The sequence below is a fragment of the Furipterus horrens genome, unplaced genomic scaffold (genome assembly GCF_987537825.1).
Source record: "Furipterus horrens unplaced genomic scaffold, mFurHor1.1.pri manual_scaffold_2, whole genome shotgun sequence".
Lineage (NCBI taxonomy): Eukaryota > Metazoa > Chordata > Mammalia > Chiroptera > Furipteridae > Furipterus > Furipterus horrens.
Window position 1 is genome coordinate 193,381,147 of NW_028327172.1, and position 9,734 is coordinate 193,390,880.

General features: G+C 39.1%; 1 pseudogene; it reads left to right on the top strand.

Annotated features, from left to right (window-relative positions):
* The first annotated feature begins 7,641 nt into the window (after positions 1 to 7,641).
* Positions 7,642 to 8,080, top strand: LOC150020210 (large ribosomal subunit protein eL33 pseudogene; annotated as a pseudogene).
* The last annotated feature ends 1,654 nt before the right edge of the window (positions 8,081 to 9,734 follow it).

A 9,734-nucleotide genomic window follows, 5' to 3' on the forward strand; every position in this document is an offset into this window, starting at 1 on the left:
ATGAATAACTGTGGGGCTGTACATTGGCAGAATAGAAATGAAGATTTGGACATAATAACCAGATATGATGGCAGCGGTGACGATGGAGAGAGCTGAGAAACCATTTTCAGAGCAAATCAATAAGACTTGGGGACTTAATAGCTATGTGGACAAAATAAGAGGAAATCAGTAAAGATCCAGAGAGCCAACGAGCTTCCATCGATGTAACGAAAGACCAAAAGGGAGGATGCTGGTTCGCAGGCCTTGGGTAGAGACCTGTAGGTTTAATTACCATGTGATTAACATAAAGGACATCTGGGAGAAGAATGGGTGGTCTCTGTAATGTGTAATGACAGATCTTGTCCAGGGGAAGAGTGGATGATTTGCATGGAATATGAGCTCCAGAGGCCAGGCCTGCTGCTTCCCTCATTTGTCCCCTTTTGGAATGCACTGTGGTGAATCAACTTCCAAATGTTCTAGTTTAATGGTTCTTCCACTGTGGATAGAGATCTATCCCAGGTGCAGAAATTCTGCTCCAAAAAGCATTCACGTGGGTTTAGAACCATTACTACCTGTGAAGAATTTTGCTTTATTTCAAGCTCTTTTGAAAAGTAATCAAAGTGTGCCATTAAAAAAGAGTATAGCCCTGGTTGGTGTGGCTCTGTGGAGTGCTGGCCTGTGAACCAAAGGGTTGCCGCTTTCATTCCCAGTCGGCACATGCCTGGGTTGCAGGCTGGGTCTTCAGTTGGGGGTGTGGGAGAGGCAACCACACATCAATGTTTCTCTCCCTCTCTTTCTCCCCCCTTTCCCCTTTCTCTAAAAATAAATAAAATCTTTTTTTAAAGAGTATAAAGTAAAGAAGAAATGTAGAAGAAAAAAAAGAATGTACAGTAAAATATGAAGACCATAGGAAGCCTCTCTAGAAAGAAAATTCCTGCAAGAAAGATGTTTCTTCTTAGACAAAAAGTATAAAAATACTTCAAAATACTGTCTTTTTTTTTTTTTTTACCTACAGAAATAAACATTTACTGAAGGCTGATATTCTTAATACTGTCATGTTTGTACAGTGCTGTACTTCAATTTAAAAATCACAAATACAGTAACTAAAAATTGGAATAATCAGACAAAGATGCACGTGGGAGTAGTTGACTTTCCCTAATAGGACTCAGCATAGCAGTTGTTTTCATGCTGCAACTGCTTGTGCTGAATGTGCAGATACACTAAAAGTACCAGGGGTTACACAGTAAAGCTAGAGTTACAGATCACTGCTATCAGGTCAGTCGTTTTGGGGAAATAGGAAAGGGACAAGGGGGAGTAGGATTAAGGCCATATGGCAGGGGATAGAGTCCCTTAGGTAGTTATAGATTCCTTTTTTGACTGAAAGGTGTAGACAAGATTGGTTTCCCACCTTTAGGCATCAGCAAGAATGCTTTCCTACCTGAGCATTCTCTTGTCTCAAGGTCTGGTTCATGTATCAGATATTGGTGATGTGGAACTCAGGCCAGGCAGCTGCTGTGTCTGTGTTGAATTACCTGACCCAGCTCTTCTTATCTGTAGATGCCGGAAGCCAAGTACCTTCATGAGGTCAGCAAAGGATCAGGTAGGTACTGAACTGTTCTTTGCACTTTTATTAAAATTTCTATGCAGATTTAGAGACTGATTTGTGGGTTATGTTGCATAAATTAACATGTGTTTTCTGTTTTCAAAGGGCATAAGCCTATGATCTCATTATCTGAGTGATTGTCTGTATATATAGGCCTCACTTAATCCTGTCTGCATTGCTGCCTCCTGACACTCAATGGTTTGGCTGAACTAAGTGACTGGGTTGGTGAAGTATGGGGTGGTCTGTGGGCTTCACTTTAAAACTGGTTTCTCTTTTCTATCCTAATGGCTTGGACAGAAAGGTCTGAGAGGGGGGAAACCTAAAATATTTCCCTCAACCCAAACTAAGTATAGTGGGCAAAAGGTTTTGGACAGGTGTGATGTGCCTGGCACACCTTCCTCCAAAGAAGCCCCTTTTTTCCCTAATGTGGGACATTGAAAAATTAATCCCTGCCTTTTGTCATCTAGTGGTTATGGATTGAATGATGCCTTTTAACCCTGTTGCCAAATCTGTTGTCCCCAGAATACAACAAGGATGCCAGCCTGTTAAACCAAGCACACCATTGTCTGGGCACAGCCAACTGACTTGGAGTCTGCAAGATCCTTCCCCATGTGGGAAGGCCACCCTCCCCTCCACACCCCCACTCTTATTAGGGATTTCTGGACCCAAGGGTAGGTAGGACGACAAACATGCCCAGCTTGAAGCAGCTAGAAGAGCACAAGACCTTTGCCCATTCTCCTTTATAAGATTATAAAGGGTCTTAAGTCTGAGAGTAGGGGATTGTTATTAAAAAATTAATTAATTAATTTTTTAAAAAAGAATACTGTAGGAAAGCGTGAAACCGGAGAACTTATTTGCACAACCCATGGGCAGGGACTGGGGTGTGGGGGTTGCTGGAGGGGGTGCTGGCAGAGGGGAGCAAAGGGGAAAAACTTAGAACTATTGTAACAATATAATCAATAAAATATACTTAAAAAAATTTCTGTGCAACACAGAGCACATTCTCGCTTCTGCAGTACAGTGAGGTAGGAGAAATGCTGAACTAAAACTCTCACATCTCTTATATAAGAATGTTCATAGCACCTCTATTTATAATGGCCAAAACCTGGAAATAACCCAAATGTCCATCTGCAGGTCTATGATAAATAAATTGTGGTATATCCTTACAATGGAATAATGTTCATCAACAAACACCTACAAATACATGCAACAAGGTGGATAAAATTCAAAACCTTTCTGCTCAGTTAAAGAAGCCCTATACAAAAGCATATATGTTGTATATTCAATTTTACTTATATGAACTTTTTGATAGGCAAACTCATCTTTTGAACTCATTCACCACCTTTTCACTGCTTGTGGCAAGCTAGCTACTACACATTAGCATTCTTTTGGTTCTTTGAAGTTCCACCTAAAACTGTTGTTCATACTCTGAGTACAATATTCTTTTTTACCCCTTTAATCTGAATTAATCCTCCAGTTTACATATCCTTTTCCCCCAAGATGACCTCCCTAAAACCCAGACTTAGGTCAGTGATCAGAGTACCTTACACTCCTCTTTTATCACAGTTATCCTAATAATAAATAGATAATTATCAATATGATAACTTGTAGGGATCTGCTCCACCTTAGACTATGAATGTCTCAATGTCATGGACTATCTATGTCTATTCACTGTTCTATTCCCAGCACCTAGCATCATTCTTGAAAATATAGTAGTCAGATAATAAATATTTGTGGATTAAATAGCTGAATGAACGAGTCTCTCCATATTTTCATATTCTCACTTTCCAAAAATTTGGTGATTTTTGATCACCTTTTCATATGACAGTGGTTTTTTTATATTATTTTCTATAGAGAGAATAAATAGTCTTCTCTAATCCGGTTATTCAATTGTTTTCTTATTGCTAGTTTTGAAAAGTTTATTTGGCTCCAAAATTTGTTTTAGAAACATGATTAAATTGTTAGGATCATCATCAAATTTGGAAAACATCCCTATCTAGTTTCTTTTGTATATGAGGTACAAGATTACAAGGCATCTGAAGATCTCTTGTGCAATGACAAACCTTAAATATTTTGCATTGTCAACATTCGTTAACAATTTTCCAGAGGAGAGTCCTAGAAGCCATTCCTACACTAGGACAACTGGCAATAACTTAACCATGCACAAAAATGATTGTGAACTACATAAACATACTCCACTAAATCCAAACTGAATGTATCAAATTCTCCTCAGCCAGATCCCCAAAACACCTTAAGGACACTCCAATGTCTCCTAACATGAGGGAAGTACTAAGGAGGGGTAGTCAGAGTGGGTAGAGACAGTCGTTTTAATCTGTCATAGTTAAAATTTTTACAAATTTTACAAAAGCTTATGACCGTGTGACTCTGCTAAGGTCCTTCCCAGGGTGTGCTAAAACTTCAACTTCATTAGCTTCACCATAAATCCATCTCTGCCTACCTCATCGGATTGTTGATAGCATTGAACAAGATATTAGATGTGAAATTAATTTTTAAACTATAAAGTACTATGCACAAGTAGTAAGATGATTATAATCATGATAATGGGCTCCCAGCCTCCAAGTTTTGTCCACTGCCTATATGTCTGGAGATAGCTAGTAAACTGGTGTGAAGAGCCAAAGAATATTATTTGCAAGGAAGAAGGACCTCTGGTGAGAAGATGTATCCTGAGAAGAAAGCCAGGATTGACGCATTCGACTCAGAAACAAAGGTTTTGGTGTCCACAATAAGAGGTGATTCTTTTCTAGCCAAGCCTTCTGTGGACCATGTCTCATCCCTTTGTGTGTTGAGGGGTGCATAACTAACATAATTATTTCATTGAAATAACCTTGTAAGTCATTAGGCCAAGGAATTTTGTTGGAAAACTTTCCAAAACTCCACTCCATCATTTTAGAATTTCAAAAGTCAGAGTGATATCCTCAAACCTTAAGAGATCAGTTGACTGAATAATAAAATACTCTTAATACTGCCTTTGTAGTTTCATATTCAAATATAATAAGAAGCTACTTATTTGTGCTTTTATATTGTTATGCCTAATTAAATCAATGGTATCTTTATTAAAATATTTTTAAGTTAGTGTGTGATCCTCTCCTATTCTTCCTAGGTCTTACATTGAGCCAATCCATTTTAGAGCTGACATGACTGGATAAATACTGGGGAAGGGAAAGAAGAAGAGAGCAGCAGATTCCGTAGTTAAAATTTTTAATAGTACTTAAAAAATCTAATTCTATTCCATTGTTGCCCTTAATTTCTTCTATATTTGGGATGGAGTCCAAGATAATAGCAGTTAAAGTCTAATATGACCGCTTGTGGTCCTTAAAGTATCTCCTTCTCTTTTTATGCACTTTGCTTGACAGATGTTTTGGTTCATATCTAATGAAACACCAGAACTATGTCTTGAATAGGGAAGGCAGGAGTGGTACAGTCCAGTATTAAATAACTATATTCTTAGCCAATCAGGCTTATACACATAATATAGGATGCTTTTATTCAAAAGAACAAATATTTATTGAGTGCCTATAGGTACCAGGCATTGTTGCAAGCATGTGGGATATATCAGCAAACAAAATAAAGATCCCTGCTTTAACATAGCTTATATTCTAGCAGAATGAACACACTAGTGCATTGCTTCAAGTTAATGTCATAGCTCTTAACTCAGAGTCACAGGAAATAAGGGTTTTGAAAGGGTTCCTCTATTCTTTTCATATCAACCTCACCAACCCTCAATGGGCAGGGGTCCTTCCATCTGGGCCCACTTAGCTGCTCTACCTGGTTATCCCTCCCTCTCTTAGCATAGAAAAAAACATCCTCCCCTTTAGCCCTTCCCTTTCTTTTCTTCTCCCTCCATGACACCTACACCCATCCTCCAGGATCCTATTTCTTCTTCTCCACCTCTGGCACAGTCTGTGAGCCATTTGGCTCTCTTCCACTTTAGATGAGGTCTCGGGTGTGTCACATCCTATCAGTGGAGAATATACAATCAGACTTTTCACATTGAAAAGATAGATCTCCTTCATGTGTTAGTATTCTTTTTTTTTTTTTTTCTTTTTCAATCCTTGCCCGAGGACATTTTTTCATTGCTTTTAAAGAGAGGGGAAGGGAGAGAAACATCTATGTGAGAGAGAAATATCTATTGGCTTCCTCCCACATGTGTCCAACTGGGGATCGAACCTGCAACTTAGGCATGTGCCTTGACCAGAAATCAAACCCTCAACCTTTCAGTTATGGGATGACACTCCAGCTAACTGAGCCACAGTGGCCAGGGCAATATTCTTTTTTTTTTTTTTTTTTAATTGAATGTATTGGGGCAACTTTAGTTAATAAAATTATATAGGTTTCAGATGTATACAATTCTGTAATACATTGTCTGTATATTGTATTGTGTGTTCACCACTCCAAGTCAAGTTCTTTTCCATCACCTTCATCCCGCTATACCCTCTTCTACCTCACCCCCCACCTTCATGTGTCAATATTCAAAAAGAGTCTCTGCATGAGACTCTTCATTTACTCATACTGCCAAATGCCCTTTCTGTTCCCCATAGTAAGTGGTGTGCCCCAGGAAGGGAACACCATATAGAGGGGGAAAGAATGTCTGTTCTGTTCACTCACAGTGAGTGAATCAGGGATACAGATCAGGCATAGGAATGGAGTTTCCTGTGGATAACAGTTTTCTGTATCATTTCATAAACGAGAAAAAAAAGAAACATTGTGTTATAAATTTTGAACTTATTAATCTATATTATTATTTATTGAAATGTGAATAATATGTTGTATTTTTAAGGTTAAAGAAGTCAAAACCCTGAAAATTACATTTAAATAATTAATCCTGATGCAAATGGAAAGGTGTTTTTTAACAGGTTGGTGGGTACACTGTGAACTGTGTGTGTAAATATAAAAAACACTGCTTTGTACTACTTCAACAGAGACAATGCTTTGGTGGAGATTTTTTAGAGGACATGCCTGGTCTACGACCCAGTGATCCTTCCTTAATCTGGAAATTGCCCCTGGTCTCCCAATTCATGAGCAGTGGCTCATATAAAGATACATTTTAAACATGACCCTGGTCACCTGGCCCCAGCAGATTAGGCCAGGCATGGGCACCTGGAGAGGCAAAGAATAAACATTAAGCATAATAAATAAGTAAATTATTTAGTATGCTAGATGATAAATGCTATGGGAAAAAAGGAAAAATTTGTTGTCCTTTGGAATTTAGACTAAGAAATTCTAGTTTAGTCTGAGCTAATCTAAGACGAAGGAAACCTACACTCAGGAGATGAAGGGAGGTTCTTGTCTGCATGCCATGTGAACTGAAAAGCAAAGAAGAAGGGAAGGTCTCTCCAAAAAGCAAACAATGGAGCAGGTATTCAGAGATAAATGGACTGCACCCTGATAGCTTTTCAGTTCTTACTTCCATTCCTTTCTTGAGCCACAGCTGTAATTTTGTTCTTGGGTTCCCTGAGATACCACCTTGTTTATCTATCTATTTCTTGCTCAAGCTGGCTTCAGTTTCCTTCATTCCTCGCAACCAAAGAAAACTAACTTATAGCAATAATTATAATAATATTAACAATGTAGCCAATATTATTAAGCACATACTATGTACCAGCCATGGTGCTAAGCACTTTAGGTACTTTATCTCATTTGTCTGTCATATTTTTAAAATAAATTAATTTTCCAATTTTAAACATTTTGGAACTATTTTATTCTGGAACAACTTTTTCAAAAAGTTTGGAAAGCACATGAAAGTATGAAGAAAGAGAAAAGCTGGTCCCATAATCTCATTAGCAAGAGACAGCAATGGTTAACATTTCTTTTTGTTTACACCTAAGAAAATTCTTTATTCCCCACTATTACTCCAATTCCAGTGTCTTCTATCCATACTTCTTTCCAAATTAGTAAATTAAGATAGCACAAATACATGGAAATACACTAATAATATAGCAATAACACAAGAAAACTTCAAGTTGCCTGTTGAATTCAGGGTAAATATCTTGTCAGTCTTTGTATCCTCAACACTTACTACAGAACCTGCCAGATAGTAAATGCTAAGTGAATCAAAGTATCAAAACACAATTTCTCTCTTTCCACCATCTTGGAGCCTGGGGAGGCCTGCTGGGAACAGGACTCCTATAACCACAAATATGTCTGCAATGCTGTGGTCCAAGGTCATCTTTTCTAGCTATAGGCAGGGTCTCTGGAACCTGAGGAGGCACACAGCTCTTCTCAAAATTGAAGATATTTATGCCTGAGATGAAATGGAATTCTGTGTAGACAAGAGATGGGCTAATGTGTACAAAAAAAAAAAAAAACCAAAAAACAACAACAACACAGTAACTCCTGGTGCAAACGAAACAAAACCAGAGTGATCTGGAGAAAGGGAGCTGGTGCTCATGGAAACAATGGCTGGTTTGTGCTAAATTCCAAAGCAACCCTCCTGCTAAGGCCATTAGACACAGAATCTCTGTAATGCTGTACCCCTGAAGGAGTGAAACACAATGAAAAGTAAATGAATAAAAGTGGATTTGTTCTCTTGTGTTTTTGTTAAAAAGAAAATTCCAATTTTACAGAGGTTCTTAACTGGCCTCTCCCCATTCTATTTTTTAAAAAACCCAACAACACACATGGAGATGAAACTAACTTCCAAGGAAAGTTCTAGTTCCAATATATGTTAGGCTTAATCAATCTCTGATTCTATACCTACAGTTTTGCAAATTTAAAGTGACTTTCAGATTGACAAATCCTGAGGCATTGGGGTATGTTCAAACATCAAACATTTCCTATTATGTTCACCATCCTGTGCTTACTAAAGAGTAAAGAGAGAACTAATGTAGACTAGAAATATTTTCAATACAATGTAAAGAAACATATTTTCTGAATAAGTTTCAATTTGTCAGAAAATTTCAATTAACAGGAAACTTCCTATTCCCTGAAAATCGTGATAAATCTGCTATGATTAGAAAGTAAAGTTCCGGCCAAGATGGAGGCTTAGACGGACACGCTAAGTCTCCCTCTACAACTAGAGAGGAATACAACTACTTCAAAACAAAGGATAACTAGAAATTCCAGAAAATAAAACTACACGGAAGCCCAACATATGAAGTTATAAACCAGCGGTGCCATTCGGGCAGGTAAGAGTTAAAGAGGGCAAAGCTGTTTGCGGAGCGGCCGGGCGGCGAAAAATCCCGGCGGCAGTCAAGCCCCTGGCAGTGCGCGACCCCAGCGCTGGGGAGAGCGGCCACCGCATCGCCTTGAACAGTGAGGCCCAGGGGGGCAGGAGGACGGATCCCGGTCTCCTAGCTGAATAACTGTGTGAATCCATTTTGGACCCCCGCCCCCAAAGAAAGAAAGCACCACAGGGCTGCGAAATAGGTCGCAGACAGGCGCCGGTCGCTGACTTGTGACGCCAAACGGCGCCGGTCGCTGGGTCATTACGAGTACACAGGCACTGCCCCCGACAGCCGGCCCAAGAAAACAAAACGCATCTGTCAAAATGTGGCAGACAACTATAGAAATACCGGTGACACAGCTCACCAGGCAGCAGATAGAGAACCTGACAGATGAACAGATAAGAAACCTGTCAGAGGCTCAGTTCTGGGCCATTGTTATCAGGTGGCTTACAGAATTCACAAAAGAGAAGGAAAAAGATATGAAAGAAGCGAAAAACTTTCATAACGAAAGGAACAAAACCGCATACGAGACAGATGGTGAGGAAAAAAAATCCAGAGTTCATTTCAACAAACTGGAATATGGAGAAGGAACAAGCAGTCAACCAATGCAGCGAGAGGAAATGGGAAGCAACAATGAGAGGATCAGAAACCTCTGGGACAGCTATAAAAGGCCCAACATAAGAATCATTGGTTTGCCAGAGAATGAGGAAGATGAACTAGAACTTGAAAAATTGAGTGAAAATATAATAAAGGAGAACTTCCCAGACTTGGGGAAGGGAATAGACTTGCAGGTCCAGGAAGCAAGGAGAGTTCCCAAGAGACTGGACCCAGGGAGAACCACTCCAAGACACATTATAATCAAAATGTCAAAAATTAAAGATAAAGAGAGAATCTTAAAAGCAGCAAGAGAGAAGAAAAGAATTATGTACAAAGGGGTCCCAATTAGACTATCAGCAGACTTCTCAAGG